Source organism: Myotis yumanensis, unplaced genomic scaffold (genome assembly GCF_028538775.1).
Source record: "Myotis yumanensis isolate MYYU_CA2020_CCGP unplaced genomic scaffold, mMyoYum1.0.hap1 SCAF_2, whole genome shotgun sequence".
Taxonomy (NCBI): domain Eukaryota; kingdom Metazoa; phylum Chordata; class Mammalia; order Chiroptera; family Vespertilionidae; genus Myotis; species Myotis yumanensis.
The window spans coordinates 188,979,173-188,995,424 of NW_027223753.1; the positions used below are offsets into that span (position 1 = coordinate 188,979,173).

At 40.1% G+C, this 16,252-nt stretch overlaps 1 protein-coding gene across 1 annotated transcript in view; it reads left to right on the forward strand.

Annotated features, from left to right (window-relative positions):
• WDR49 (WD repeat domain 49) overlaps positions 1–16,252 on the forward strand; it is a 135,250-nt gene that overhangs the window by 111,417 nt on the left and 7,581 nt on the right. The gene's annotated exons all lie outside the window — the stretch shown is intronic.

A 16,252-nucleotide genomic window follows, 5' to 3' on the forward strand; every position in this document is an offset into this window, starting at 1 on the left:
CAAATAAAAGGCTATTAATTTTTTAAATTTATCTTTATTGTTGAAAGTATTACAGATGTCCCCCTTTTTCCCCATTGACCCCTTCTAGCCCGCCCCTACCCCCACCCCAGGTCTTCCCCTCACTATTGTCTGTGCCCATTGGTTATGCATATATGCATATAAATTCTTTGGTTAATCTCTTCCCACCCATCTGAGATTCTGTAGTCTTGCCCCATGTTTCTATGTCTTTGGATATATTTTGTTATCATCAGTTTATTTTGTTCTTCAGATTCCACATATGATCGAGACCTAGAGGGTATTATGCTAAGCACAATAAGCCAGTCAGAGAAAGATAAGTATCACATGATCTCACTCATATGTCGAATCCAAAGAACAAATAGAGGCTACTTAAAATGTATTGTCTTGGAGCCTTCCAGCTGCAGTGGTAGGCTAATATGATGAGTAGACAAGAAAGCTGAACTTAGGAAATACAAGCGAATGCTCTCTCAAGATTCAGAAACAAGATGTGTAAAAGGATGCTCTGTTTTTCAGCCTGATATAGGCTTCTAAGACTTTGAAGAATAATATCTGTGAAAAAATGTTCCCCTTAAGGAGAGGCCCTGCGGGAGCGCAGACAGCACAACCTGATTCTCAGTGAGGCAGTCAGAAAGCATATGGACACTACAGGGAACTCATTTAAAATAATTAATGAAAAGTGCAAGTTTCAGCTCGTAACAATCAAAAGATCAGAACTACACTCCAACCATCTTCTGAGATCTGTGGTTTCTAAACTTTTCCAATTCTCAAGATGGAGATTTGGCATCCTCCTTGAGAAATAATAACCCTGTAGGAAGGAGGCATTTCTTCATGTCCATGCTTGAGGAAGTTCAGGCCCCTTGTCTTTGCTTGGTTCCCTATGGAAAGGGAGAACAGCTGGTCGACATATTTTTAAATTTTTTTTTATTGTCTAAAGTTTTACATATGTCTCCTTTTTTCCCCAATTGACCCCTGCCCCCAGCCATTCCCACCCTGGGCAAGCCCTCACCGCCCCAGTGTCTGTGTCCACTGGTTGTGCTAATATGCATGCATACAAGTCTTTTGGTTGCTCTCTAACCGCCCTCCTCTACCATTTGTCTCTAGATCGATCTATTCTTGTTCATCAAATTATGTTGATCATTAGATACCACATATGAGTGAGATCATGTGGTATTTATCTTTCTCCGACTGGCTTATTTCACTTAGCATAATGCTCTCCAGTTCCACCCATGTTGTTGCAAATGTCAAAAGTTCCTTCTTTTTTATAGCAGCATAGTATTCCATCATGTAGATGTACCACAGTTTTTTAATCCATTCATCTGCTGATGGGCACTTAGGCTGCTTCCAAAATCTTAGCTATGGTAAATTGTGCTGCTATGAACAAAGGGGTGCCTATATCCTTTCTGATTGGTGTTTCTGGTTTCTTGGGATATAGTCCTAGGAGTGAGATTACTGGGTCAAATGGGAGTTCCATTTCTAACTTTTTGAGGAAACTCCATAGTGTTTTTCACAGTGGCTGCACCAGTCTGTATTCCCACCAGCAGTGCAGGAGGGTTCCTTTTCTCCACATCCTCGTCAGCACTTGTCCTTTGTTGATTTGTTGATGATAGCCATTCTGACAGGTGTGAGATGGTATCACATTGTTGTTTTGATTTGTATCTCTTGGATGATTAGTAACTTTAAGCATGCTTTCATATGTGACATTTATATATATATATATATATATATATATATATATATATATATATATATATAATTTCAGAGAGGAAGGGAAAGGGAGAGAGAGAGAAATGTCAATGATGGTTTATAGGCTGCCTCCTACAAGTCCCACCCTGGGGATGGAGCCCACAACCCGGGCATGTGCCCTGACTGGGAATCGAACTGTGACCTCCTGGTTCATAGGTCAAAACTCAACCACTGAGCCAAGCCAGCTGGGCCTTTTTTTTTTTTTTTTCATTTCACTTGTAAGCAAGGTGCAGTTGTCATTCCTCATTGCCAGTTTCCAGCCTAATTATTATCACTTCCTTTGCCTTTTATCAGAGTTTCTCTTTCCTAAACTAACAATCATTCATTTGCTCTCATGAGGATCATCCATGGCTTCTGCTTGTTTCTTTTAAAAACATGAATCCATAAGCATTAGGGATCGAAATAACCTTTAGTGCAACTGACAGGGCTTTCAGGGTATCATCCCATTGTTCTTCCCCAGGGTGATTCATCTTTAAGAATAAATATGGGGAGGACTTATCTGGTCCTCCTGAGTCACAGACAGAAGAGTATGGGGGACAGATCATTAGAAAAGCTCCAGAGAGCTAAGACAAAGTGTACAACAGTTGAGACAGAGAACACGCCCATGGGAGGAAACCAGGATGGAGCCTGGAGTCAGAACTAAGGCAAGAGAAATGGGTGACACAGCATTCAGAAGCTGGAAAGCAGGAATGGAGAGAGCTGGACAGCAGTGCAGCAACACCTGTCCTCAGCCCTGGGAAAGCCTGTTTATGTGAGGAGCCTTGTGTATTCTCCTTCATCCACAGATGACGTCTCCTAATGGGCAGGGAGAATGGGTGTGTGGAGAGGCGGGGTGGATGGCTGGATGGAAATACCTACAGTACCTAAAAGACACTAATACATTTTCAAAGAGATTTATTTTTTCTGAATTTGTCCACTTAAAAATTTCTTGTGATTTTTTTTTTTTGAAAAATAATCTGCCCTTTATTTGTTCCATAAACTTACAGTGAGGTTCCTGGCAGCTCTCAATTAGAAATAAATTATTTGGAGATGAGATTAGCAATGTCTTCTGTGTTTCAAGAGTGGCAGCTTAAGAATTAAAACAGAAATAGACATCATCTAGGTAACATTAGGGGGAATTTTCTTTTTAAACTTTTATTGTTGAATGTATTACATATGTCTCCTTTTTTCCTCCATTGATCCCTTCCAGCACACCCCTGCCCCAGACCTTCACCACACTATTGTCTGTGTCCATGGGTTATGCGTATGTGCACACAAGTCCTTTAGTTAAAAAAATTCTTGTAATTTCCACATAGTTTTGAAAAGGCGTGCTTTTTTCTTTTGCTTGTTAAATTTTCTTCAGCTTTTCTTTCTTTGCCTTTTCTGTAAGTGAAAATAGTTTATTTTTTTAAATCTAACATTTCATTTCACCAACTTGAGGTAGAGACAGAATGCATGACATGAGACACCACAGATGAAGTTCTACGTACCATGGAAGAAGGCAGATTAACTGGCTGGGGCATAGGAATGAATTCAGAATGGAGGTAACATCTGAGCTGGGAATTAGAAAGAGTAGAAGTAAAAAGGGGGAGAGGGGAGGAAAGAAAGACAATATCAAGGAAATAATGTAAGTAGGGCAGAAGTCCAAATAACTGCAACTTGACTGTAATAGCTGACTTCTGATGGTGACACATTAACTGAGTTTGACACTCAACAGCACAGTTGAATCTGGAATGTGTTGAGTTTGACGTGCTGGCATGTGATTTATCAATAAAGGTCTAGAGCAGTGGTTCTCAACCTTCCTAATGCCAGGACCCTTTAATACAGTTCCTCATGTTGTGGTGATCCCCCATTTCATTGTTACAAATTGAACATAATTAAAGCATAGTGATTAATCACAAAAACAATATGTAATTATATGTGTGTTTTCTTATGGTTTTAGGCGACCCCTGTGAAAGGGTCGTTCAACCCCCAAAGGGGTCACAACCCACAGGTTGAGAACTGCTGGTCTAGAGGATGGAAAAAGATTATAACATGCTCTGTGTAATCCTATATAATAAAAGCCTAGGTGGCGTCGTGTGATGTCGTCACAAGATGGCCGCCCTCATGTAACAAGATGGCCACCACAAGATGGCTGGCAGGGGAGGGCAGTTGTGGGCGATAAGGCCAGCAGGGGAGGGCAGTTGGGAGTGATCAGGCTGGCACGGGAGCAGTTAGGCATCAATCAGGCTGGCAGAGGAGCGGCTAGGGGGTGATCACGCTGGCAGGCAGAAGTGATTAGGGACAATCAGGCAAGCAGTCAGGCAAACATTCAGGAGACAGAGGTCCTAAATGATCGGTCCTAAACCAGCAGTCGGACATCCCCCAAGGGGTCCCAGATTGGAGAGGGTGCAGGCCAGGCTAAGGGACACCCTGCCCCATGCATGAATTTTGTGTACTGGGCCTCTAGTCTGAGTGTCCAGATTATTATGACGTTTGTAGGCAAATTAGCTATAATTTCATGCTGAAGTTGCTAGAGGGCCAGACCATTATAAATAGGGAAGCATGTTGTTTACCATGACAGTTACCCAAGCACAGGAACACAAGGATTGGACAGTCGAGCATTGGAAAAAAGTCATGTGGTTCGATGAATCATGTTTCCAGTTGCATCATGCAGATGGAAGAGTGAGAATTTGGTGGAAACAGCATGAAAGTATGCACCCCACATGCATGAGTACAACCCTTCAAGCTGGTGGGGGCAGTGTTATGGTTTGGGGCATATTTTCCTGGCATGATTTGGGCCCTTTAATTCGTGTGGAAGAAGGTCTGAATAGCACAACATACCTAAGTATGGTTGCTCACATCAAGTTCATCTTATCATGTTGATGGAATATCCCAATGGAGATGGCTTCTCCCAACACCGTGCCATGCCATGGTGCTCGTATTATACAGGAGTGGTTTCAAGAACATGAGGGAGACTTTACCTTGCTTAGGTGGCCCCTACAATCACCAGATCTCAATCCAATTGGGCATTTGTGGGATGAAGTTAAAAGAGCCATCAGGCAGCTGGTTCCACAACCATCAAATCTCACAGAACTGGACAGTGCTATTCATCAGGCATGGTGTCAGATTCCTCGCATCACCTTTCAACATCTCGTGGAGTCAATGCCAAGAAGAATTGCTGCAGTATTGAAGGCAAAAGGTGCCCCAACAAAGTACTGATGAGGTGGTCATAATAATCTGGCCACTCAATATATATAAAAGGCTAAGTGTTCATCTGTCCCACCAGTAGCTATGATGCGCACTGACCACCAGGGGGCGCAGACGCTCAATGCAGGAGCTGCCATGATGCACACTGGCCATTTACAAATAAATGGCACCACGGACCTGGCACCAACAAAGAAAAACTTGGCTTCCCCCAAGGGGGACACAGGCCCCACCACCACACTGGAGCAACACCTCACCAAATCGCAGCCAATGCTGCCAAGACCCCATGATGCAAAATGCAGCCCACATCCGAGTCCAACCGAGAAAGAGTCACTGTGGGCACCAGGTAATGATGTCACGTAGCAATGCCCAGCTTCCTCTTCCTAGCGACTAGCCTCCTTGCAGTTTCTTCAGCCTAGGAACATGACTTGCTCTATAGCCAGGTGCAAAAATTTCACAGTTTAACCAAATGTTTGTGAAGTGTTTTCAAGTGCCTGATCTCATTTGATCCTCACAGAAGTCCTGGAGTAGATAGATAGGAGACTTGGTAAGACCCTATTTTCTTTTCATTAGCCAGAAAACAGAGATTTAGATATTTAGAAACTTGACCCAACTGAAAAGAAGTAAGAAATGGTGGACACCTAGAAAATGACTTCATGTTTTCTCACTGTGCAGAATACAGTCAAACACTGCTATAGTTAAATATTTTACCCTTTGTTCTTCCTGCGTGATCTATAATAATAATCTGCTTCGTGTCAATATTTACTGCTGTGTTGCTGACAATTAGCTGATAGAGAAGTTAGGGTGCTTCACCAGGCTGAAAAAAGTTTAGCTACATCAGAAAGCAGGTCTAATTAAGCAAGTTTATTCCTTATATATAAAAGGCTAAGATGACTCATGCATGCATGATACATATAAAGCTCTTGCTGGCACCAATAGCACACGTGGGTTTTGATCTGTCATTGTTGATTGCGAATTTGGTTGACACTTCTATTATAGAGAAAGGGCGAATAGCAATATTAAAATATTTCTTCTAATTAATTTCCTTTCCATGTGAACAAATATTACACTAGTAATATTATAAAGTTTTCAACTAGCTGATAGTGAAATAACATTTGCTTACACAAGTATTTAACCTTTCCAAAGGTAGATATTGAATGACTTCTCTGGGCTAGTCCCTATGCTGGATGTGGGAGGCAGAGAGCTAACATGTAGAGGCCCAGCCTTCAACAACCTTGAAGACTATTCTGAGAAATAGACAGATAAAAACAAATAATTATGTTTTGCAACAAGGGCTATGATAGAGATAAGCACCATATGGTAGAGCTAGAAATCACATTGAGAGTCATAGATGGTTTTTCCGAGAAACCAGATTATAACTGAGTTGGATATTAAACGTTAAGTTGGTATTACTCAGGTAAGAAAAAAGGGAGGTGCCATTTCTAGCAATGGAGTAGCATATGCAGGTGTAGGGTGGGATGAGTGACATGGTGTGCTAAGGGAGCTGGCTACACATAGTTCCAAATAGCTGGGTTCTAAAAGAGGCATGATGAGAATTGAGGGAAGATAGGTAATTGGGGCCCAGATCAAGAGCACTTAGTTCACTGTTTGCTAAGGACCTTAACATTTATTTTACCAGAAATGAGGAACCTATTAAAATGTTTACATCAAATATTCTGAATTATCCCATTTTATGACTTCTCTTAATTCTTCGGTTTTTATATCTCTTTATATTATTCCTTTAGTGATTACTCTAGAGCAGCGGTCCTCAACCTGTGGGTCGCGACCCCTTTGGGGGTCGAACAACCCTTTCACAGGGGTCGCCTAAGACCATCCTGCATATAAGATATTTACATTGTGATTCATAACAGTAGCAATATTACAGTTATGAAGTAGCAAAGAAAATAATTTTATGGTTGGGTCACAACATAAGGAACTGTATTTAAAGGGCCAGAAGGTTGAGAACCACTGCTCTAGAGGTTACAATACTTTTTCTTGTGTTCTTTATTTCTTCTTGTGTACTAGGTTTCCATCTGAGATTTTTCTTTCAGTCGAAGAATTTTCTGTAATTTTTCTTTTAAAGTGGACCTGCTGATGAGTAATTTCCCCAGCTCTTTATGTGTCTTAAATGTGCATTTATTTTATTTTGACTTTGGAGTGTCCAGATTATTATAGGTTCTAAATTATTATGACCACATGCCGTGTCCAGATTATTATGACCACATGCCGTTTGTAAGCAAATTAGCTATAATTTTGCGCTGAGTTGCTAGAGGGCCAGACCATTATAAATAGGGAAGCAGGTTGTTTACCATGACAGTAGAAGTGATTTTTTTCTGATGATATGGGTAAACAATGCAATTTAACAGACTTTGAATGTGGGATATATATTATTATGAATGCCAGATTATTATGACCACCCCATCAGTACTTCGTTGGGCCACCTTTGGCCTTCAATACTGCAGCGATTCTTCTTGGCATTGACTCCACGAGATGTTGAAAGGTGATGCGAGGAATCTGACACCATGCCTGATGAATAGCACTGTCCAGTTCTGTGAGATTTGATGGTTGTGGAACCAGCTGCCTGATGACTCTTTTAACTTCGTCCCACAAATGCTCAATTGGATTGAGATCTGGTGATTGTGGGAGCTACCTAAGCAAGGTAAAGTCTCCCTCATTTTCTTGAAACCACTCCTGCACAATATGGGCACCATGGCATGGCGCATTGTCTTGTTGGGAGAAGCCATCTCCATTGGGATATGCCATCAACATGATAGGATGTACTTGATGAGCAACCATACTTAGGTATGTTGTACTATTCAGACCTTGTTCCACACGAATTAAAGGGCCCAAATCATGCCAGGAAAACATGCCCCAAACCATAACATGGCCCCCACCAGCTTGAAGGGTTGTACTCATGCATGTGGGGTGCATGCTTTCATGCTGTTTCCACCAAATTCTCACTCTTCCATCTGCATGATGCAACTGGAAATGTGATTCATCGGACCACATGACTTTTTTCCAATGCTCGACTGTCCAATCCTTGTGTTTATGTGCGAATAGGAGACATTTTATTTTGGTAACTGCAGACAGCAATGGTGTTCGGAACAGGCCTTCAGCTTCCATATCCCATAGGATACAGTGTACGGCTAATTTGCCTACAAATGTCAGGTGGTCATAATAATCTGGTCACTCATCACAATAGTGTCCCAAAATTCACGCAAGAAGTAATTTTGATAGAAAACACAGGTTTATAATGAAAAATTGTAAATTTCTTATTGATTCATAAAGTATTCAGTATAGGGTTATGTATGGAATAGCATATTGCGTAAATGGCCTCCATGGCTTTGCTGGCACATATGCACTCTTTGTTATTGCCTGAGCAGCCGCATTTTCAAAGAATGGTCCAATAATGCCTCCAGCCCCAAATCCGCACCAAACAGTGACATGTTGTGGATACATTTGTTTCTCAACAATCACTCGTGGATTTTCTGAACTCCAAATGTGACAATTTTGTTGACTAACCAAGCCATCAAGATGAAAATGAGCCTCATCAAAATTCAGCCACATTCATGCAAAACGGTCATGGAAAATTTCAAAAAAAGAGTGCGTATGTGCCAGCAAAGCCATGGAGGCCATTTACTCAATATGCTATTCCATACATAACCCTATACTGTATCCTTTATGAATCAATAAAAATTTACAATTTTTATTTATAAACCTGTGTTTTCTATTAAAATTACTTCTTGCGTGAATTTTGGGACACCCTTTATATATCCCACATTCAAAGGCTGTTAAATCGTATTGTTTACCCATATCTTCAGAAAAAAATCACTTCTCCTGTCGTGGCAAACAACCTGCTTCCCTATTATAATGGTCTGGCCCTCTAGTAACTTCAGCACGAAATTATACCTAATTTGCCTACAAACGTCAGGTGGTCATAATAATCTGGACACTCAGTGTATATATTCAGTTTTATAAAGGTATTTGAATCTCGTTTATGCATATAGATTCTAATTCTCAGTTGAAATTACTCATGCTTTCATCCAGTTTGTCCAAAATTTCTCTGTTTTTTTAAAACATATTTATAAGAGTAATTTTGAAGTCCCGGCCTGCTAACATCAATATCTACCTGATCCAGTGTCTGCTTCTAATGTCTATTTTTCCCTCTTAGGTATTAGTCACACTTTCCTTCCTCTTTATAAGTCCTGTAATTTTTATACAATTTTTATTATATGACATAAATTATGTATAAAAGATCTATAGATACTGAAATTAATGTTATTTTTCTCCCAGAGATAGTTTACCTTTTCCTCCTTTCAACAGAGAGCATGAGGAGCCAAACACATTAATTAGAGATTGAGCTTGGTCAGTGCTGGGTTGCAGCTTTAGTTATTATACTTGGTTTACTTCTGATGTCAAATCTCTTTTGTTCTAGGCCTCTCTCTTTAGTGGGCTATTTTCTCCCAAGTAGTGCAAAACTGCAAGAAACTTCGCTCTGCCTCTCTAGTCTAATCCACCACCTCCCACACCACCCCAGCTCTCAGAATGCATCCTGTGGGGAACACTGGCCACAGCTATGAAATTTCTCTAGATTCCAATACATCACACCAACCCACACCGTCATCAAAAGCTTTTCTAATTTTACTTTCCCTTAGAATAATCTCTCTATGGTAAGCCTATTTCTCAGAAATGCCCAGACATGATAAGGCCCCAGGGAGAGGAAAACACTTGGCAATCTCAGCTCATCTAAGAAGGGTTCTACCATCTCTAGAATTTTAATTTGGTAATCGTTGCTTCCATGGCCCTCTGATAGCTTTAAAATTTTATTTCTGTAATTTACCATGGGTTTTTGTTGTTGTTTTCCGATCTGTTACAATGAAAAGAATGGCCTGCCTGTACCTATTAAATCCTATCCAGAAAGAAAATTCCTGATGAAATGTTTAAAACAGGAAAGTGTCATGACCAGATTTGTATTTTAGAAAGTTTTTAGAAAACTGTGTAGTGGATGCAGTGTAATGAGGCTAGATTTAAGGCAGCATATTGCAGTAGCGGGAACTTGTTGTTCCCAACCAGCTATCTGCTTTTGAATGCTCCTTTTGTGTTCTCCTAGTTGTTTACATCTAGATAAATTACATAAGCTATTAAGTCCTAATTTTCTCATCTGTTACATGGGGCTACTGATACTTGCTTCTTGGAGTTGTGTGGGTTAATTTTAGCACGATGACCCGCATTTACAGAGCATTCATTAAATAGTACCTGCTATTAATTTGAAGATAAGGAGGCCCACGAAAGGAAGTAACTAAGTTGAGAAATCTTAAGGAAAAGGAATTGAAAGGATTTTGTGCCCTGATGAGATGTGAAGACATGTATCAGATTTCTATCTTGGATAATTATGCCCCAAAAGAAACTCTTATTGAGAGAGAAAATGCAGGAGAAGAAGGTGGGTTAGAGTTAATTTTGAGAACATGTTGAGATGGAGGGACCTATGGAACATCTTCCAAGAAAAAACTAACACTTTTCTAAGAAACTGACAAAAGTAGAAAGGAAAGACAAAGATTGGCAACTGAAGAGCAACTACAGTCAAGACAGGTTTGTTTCAGAACTAATTTTATTTCGAAGTTCATTTTATTTCTGATTTCAGATATAATATACGGGAATTATAGAAAATTGGCTAGTAAGAAGCAAAGAGAACTTTAAAGGATAGAGCAATAGTAGATGTAAAGATCTGAGACAGAGAGACCATGGAAGATGCCCACCCAGCAGGTGGAACTTGCTGGAAGTTGGCTTTCAGGGGAGCCAAGAAAGCCATGCACAGGGAGGTGCTGTATCTCAGAACTCACTGCAAAGCCATCCTGGGGGTACAGGGGAGGCTGAGCTCAGGAGGAGTCACGCTGGAGGTCCTCTGCTTGGCTCTTGGGTATTCTAGAAAGTCATTCACTGGGTGGTGCCAGACAGGTGGCACTCTGCTGCAGAGCCACCTGAGAGGTTGTCAATGTAAGGGGTGGCTCTGGGCTCTGGAGGAGCCATGCCAGCATTGCAGGAGTCTGGAGCTGGAGGAGCTTGGTCCTGGGAAAGTCATGCTGAGGAGCCTAATGCTGGAGAAACCACTGCAGGGGTCTAGTGACAGGAGCAACCACTTAGAAGAGAAATCCATTTCTCCTTCAGTGTTTCTCCAGTGCCCTCTAGTGACAGAGCTCAACATCAGAGCAGCAGACAAAGCAGAAATACTTACAGGGCTCCAGGCCATTTTCACAGAGAAAGTAGTGACCAGGGACTTCGGAGTTTAGGGCCAATACATTGTTTTCATCATCTTAACTAGTTCTTCATGCTCCCCCACTCTGGGTTCTTTACACTATTTTGTAACCTTTGAAATCACAGTCATTATTCCTACTAAGTTATAAAACGTTAATAGTTACAGTTGTCTTTTGGGAGAAATTCCATTTATAGAGGGAATAAAACTTGGAACACTCAAAGCAATAAAGGTATAAAAGCAACATTTGAAGCACAAGCTTGGCTTCAAATCAAGATGTTACCACTTGCTAGCTATATGACCTTGAACAGGTCAATTAAACTCTCTGTGCCTTAGTTTCTTCAACTAAAAATGGGCACCATATTAGTTACCATTCTCATAATGTTCCTATGAAATTACCCATGTGACAGTCTTGTTACGGGGCCCAACACCTAATAAGAGCTTGATGCATTTGCTTTATTGATAATATTTTTTTTATTATTCCCTTAAACAGCTCTATGATGTTGGGATTTTTATTGTCCCTAGTGTTCTATACAAAGAGTCTGTGGCACCCTGTGACACAGATATGTGGACTCTTTGGCACAGGTCTAGAGAGATTAAATAACTTACCTAGTTTCACAGAGCTGGTGACAGGTGGGTCCTAACAGAGAAGGGCCCATGCTATTAATATTTCTAAGTGCAGCTTTCCTTGTGCAAATAATGTACAAATTATATTCCCGAGGAAGCCTACTCTTGGGCTGATTTCTAAAACCAGCCTTTACTATGGTATTATCTATTTTCCTCACTTTTGTTTAAAATTGTTTCTCTCATTTTCAACAGGATACTGCTGAATTTAAAAACTGTTACTACAAAAGAGAACTTTAAAAAAATCTCAATTATCAATATACCCCCCTCCACTCTGTCATTACAGAGTGTCCCTTATGTCTTTGCAGTGCATTTTGCACACATTCCCGCCAGCTCCATAATTATAGTGTGCAGAGTTATTTGGCAATTGTATGATGAGAGGCTCTTTGCCAGACCTACTTTCAATGTTCTAAGCTATCACTTTGGAACTAGGGACAGTTTTCAAACACTTCATAATCCCCAGGTGACTTTTTAGTTTTACCTACTGGGTCTTTAATGTCCTTTTGTATTCTCTCTCCTTCCTTCCCTTTCAAGTTGAAACATCTTTCAGACTCTCTCTTTAGCTTCCAAGTTGTTCCCCGCAGACTCTCAAACAGCTTGAAACCCCTCTTTGATATGCCTGATTCAAAAACCTACTTAGAAGTGTCTCTGGGTCAGACTTGGCCAATAAATTCACCTCCTTTCAGTGCATCTTTAAAACTTCCAGTGCAGAGAAAATGCTGCATTCCTGAAACCTCAGGTGAACTGTTTTGGTGTTGTTCTGTCAAAGACAAGATGAATGGGGCAATTAACACAGGTGATTTCAATTAGGCTATTGCAATGGAGAGAATATTCAGTAAAGAGGAACATCTCAAAGGGAGGGAAATGTTATAGAGGCAAGTCAGTGAATCCAGGATGAGTCTTATTCCACTTGTGAGGAAGGGTAGAGAGGGTCTTATCTCAGCACAGGAGAGAACAGAATGGTCCTTCACTGTTATCTGTTTCCCAAACAAAAAGATGGTAGGAGGGTTTAACTATCTCTGCTTGCCAGGAGCACAGGGATCAGGTCATGCTTGACCTTGGTCCCCCCACTTTGGTTTCCGATGAAGGAATATCACTCATAACTGAACAGCTCAGAGGTGATCATAAACCTGGGTGGGGCAAAGCAAGAAGTAGGAAGTCCTCTCTCAGGGATTCTTGTTGGTGTCACTTCTGCAAAACCAAGGTGGTGGCAGTGGTCAGTTGTCTTGGAGTCCTGGAGATCCTGAGAGGAAGGACAGCTGCAAGACAACAGAATATGGATCGGGATTTGGGCCATCAGGTTTTATTTTATTTTTTATTTATTTATTTTTAATTTTTTTTATTGTTTTAAGTACTACAAATAGTGGTACATATGTCTCCTTTTTTTCCCCATTGACCTTTCTCCGACCTCCCCTACCCCCATCCCCCCTGCAAATGCCCTCACCCGCCCCTCAGTGTCTTGTGTCCATTGGTTATGCTTATATGCATGCAGATAAGTCCTTCGGTTGATCTCTTACCTCCCCCCGACCCCAACCCTCCCCAGCCTTCCCACTGTAGTTTGGCCATCTGTTCAATGCTTCTCTGCCTCTGTATCTATTTTTGTCCATCAGTTTATAATGTTCTTTATTGGGCTGTCAGGTTTTAGATCTTAGTTTTAGTCAGATGTGAGACCCAGAAAGGTTAGTTTAGAGCCATGGTCGGCAAACTGCGGCTCGCGAGCCACATGCAGTTCTTTGGCCCCTTGAGTGTGGCTCTTCCTAAACCTTAGGAGTACCCTAATTAAGTTAATAACAATGTACCTACCTATATAGTTTAAGTTAAAAAAATTTGGCTCTCAAAAGAAATTTCAATCATTGTACTGTTGATATTTGGCTCTGTTGACTAATGAGTTTGCCAACCATTGGATTAGAGGATCGCAGTCAGATATTGAAGGAAAGTGGAATAACTAAAAATGTAGGAAGGGCTGACAACTGGTGCAAGGTAAGCGCCAATCCAATTTGCAGGTATTTCTAAGAAGGGGAGGAAGTCAATTGAAACTCTACCAGATGAGACAGTTAAGACTCTACCACATGTTCACTGGTAACCTGCAATTTACAAAGAGGTGGCAAGACATTTCAAAAAAATGGTGAACTCAGTTAGAATCAGACCACCTGGCCATACATGGTTTTCCATTGAAACCCAAAAGTTCTCTCTATAGTTCTTAAACTACAGGTGAAAAAATGTACATACAGGCCTGTTGTAAAATCTAGTATAATATATCTTTGCTTTAGAATAAAATCTTAAATCTAATACCAGTAAAGGCGAAGGAATCATTGATATTATAAAAACCTTCTTCCTTGAACAAATGGTTAAAACACAAGAATAAAACATTTATAAACTTATTCATTTTAAGTAAGAAATGATATATTGCTGTACATGATTTGTGCCAACAAATTTTAAATAACTAGACAGCCAGAATGAGTACAAAAATCAGAGACATTTTGGAAATAAAAATTCTTCTTACACTTTTATATGTGTGTTTACAGGATGGCTCGGAATCATCTTGAAAATCACATACATCCACCAAACTTTGGGTCGTACAAAACAGAAGTCACTAATATATGAAAAATGTCTTTTGAAAGGTTCAACAGATGGACCACATCATATTTCATCAGGAAAATTCAAAGTAATATACCAATGAATTATTGCTACACACCTGTTAGACCAGCCCAAGTCCTGAACTCCCACAATACCAAATGCTGATGAGGATGTGGAGTGACAGGGACTCTCAGACCTTGCTGGTAGGAAATCATACAGGAAGTCAGTCTGTGGTTTCTTACAAACTAAACATACTCTTATCAGACAATCAGCAGTCATGCTCCTTGGTATTTACCCAAAGGAGTTAAAAAGCCCTGCACATTGATGTTTATAGCAGCTTTATTCACAATTACCAAAAGCAACCAAAATGTCCTTCAGTAGGTAATGGAAAAATAAACTCTGGTCAATCCAGAAAATGGAATATTATTCAGCATTTAAAGAAGAGCTACTAAGCTATGAAAAAACATGGAGGAATCTTAACTGACCATTACTAAGTGAAAAAGAAAGTTAATCTGAAAAGGAACATTAAGTATGATTTCAACTTTCTGACATTTTGGAAAAGGTGAAAATATAGTGTCAATAAAACTATCAGTGGTTGCCCTGGCTGGTTTGGCTCAGTGGATAAAGCATCATTGGCCCAGGAATTGAAGGGTACCCATTCAATTCTAGTCAAGAGCCATATGAGAGGCAACCAATCGATGTGTCTCTCTCACATAGATGTTTTTTTCTCTCTCTTTCCCCGTCCCTTCCACTCTCTCCAAAAACCAATGGAAGAATATTCTCAGGTGAGGATTAACAAAACAATAACAACAAAAGCAATCAGTGGTTGCTAGGGGTTGAGAGAGAAAAGATGAGTAGGAGGTACACAGAAAACTGTTTGGGACATTGAAAGTACTCTGTACAATAATAAGGGATGTATAGCATTATCCTTATGTCCAAACCCCCCAAATATATGCAATCCTCAGGTAAACTAAGCACTTGGGATGATTATGATGTGTCAATATAGATAGATCCATCCTTGGTAAAAAAACAAAAAAAAAACAAAAAACATTCTGGTGAGGGATGTTGATAATGGGGGAGGCTATTCATGTGTGGGAGCAGATTTATAAGAAATCTATGTACCTGAATTTCAATTTTGTTGTCAACCTAAAATAGCTGTTAAAAATGTTGTTTTAGAAAAAGAAAAAAAAGTCTCTACGGGTCCCAAATAACAATAATTTAAGAGTGATGTGAAGACTATTACAGCATTATGATGAATCCTTGCCACTCTGTTGCTTTGTTATCCGACTGTTGCTGGATGATGGCCGAAGTTGAATGACAGCTTGGCAATACTGATCTAGAGTCTTGATTTAGGAATGAGAACCTTGACATCAAAATGTGGGCAGTGGCTAATAGCACAGGCATCACCTGGAAACATAGTAGAAATGTAACAGATCTTTTGAATCACAACCTGCATTTTAACAAGATTTCTGGGTGATTTTTTAATGCACATTAAAGTTTGAGAAGCACTTATTTGGAGGACTTAGAAGAGCATGGAGCATGTAAATTAGAAGGGAGGTTTTCAGAATAGTGTACACCCATAGACTAACAACAGCTGGCCATTGCAATGCAATTTTTACATAGTCACCCAGTCCCTTCTTTTGGCAAGGTGCCACCATTGTTCATCTAATTAGTGGCCAATCAGGGGACAAGGGAAGAATCAGATGACAAAAGTTTACCTTTGATGCATTAAAATCACTGAATTATTTCATTTTAATGGAAATCTTTTAGTAACTTCATGACCACCACATCTTTTATTTTCATTACTTTAAAAACATCTTTTTGTTATCGTTATAACAAATCTTGTCAGGCAGTCAACCAACAAATGAAGTGATG